This window comes from Penaeus monodon, chromosome 22 (genome assembly GCF_015228065.2).
Source record: "Penaeus monodon isolate SGIC_2016 chromosome 22, NSTDA_Pmon_1, whole genome shotgun sequence".
Classification (NCBI taxonomy): Eukaryota; Metazoa; Arthropoda; class Malacostraca; order Decapoda; family Penaeidae; genus Penaeus; species Penaeus monodon.
The window spans coordinates 36,874,967-36,875,205 of record NC_051407.1 but is presented as its reverse complement, the minus strand read 5'-3'; positions in this window follow the sequence as shown (position 1 = coordinate 36,875,205).

Below are 239 nucleotides of genomic sequence, written 5' to 3'. Positions count from 1 at the left end.
TGTTCCCCAAAAATGAAAATAAATGCACAATAACAGAAAGGGGAACCAGAAAAATTTCAAAATGGGGTTATCTAATTGGAACTACGTTTACCATTATAAAAATTTTTTTCCGATTAAAACAGATACAAATTTCACTTTTTTCTTCCCCATTACTTTTTTTTGCTAATATTATGGGGAAAAGTAGTGTTTTAAAAAAATTATTTTAAATTTAATATGATATCGCAGGTATTAAAGATTAT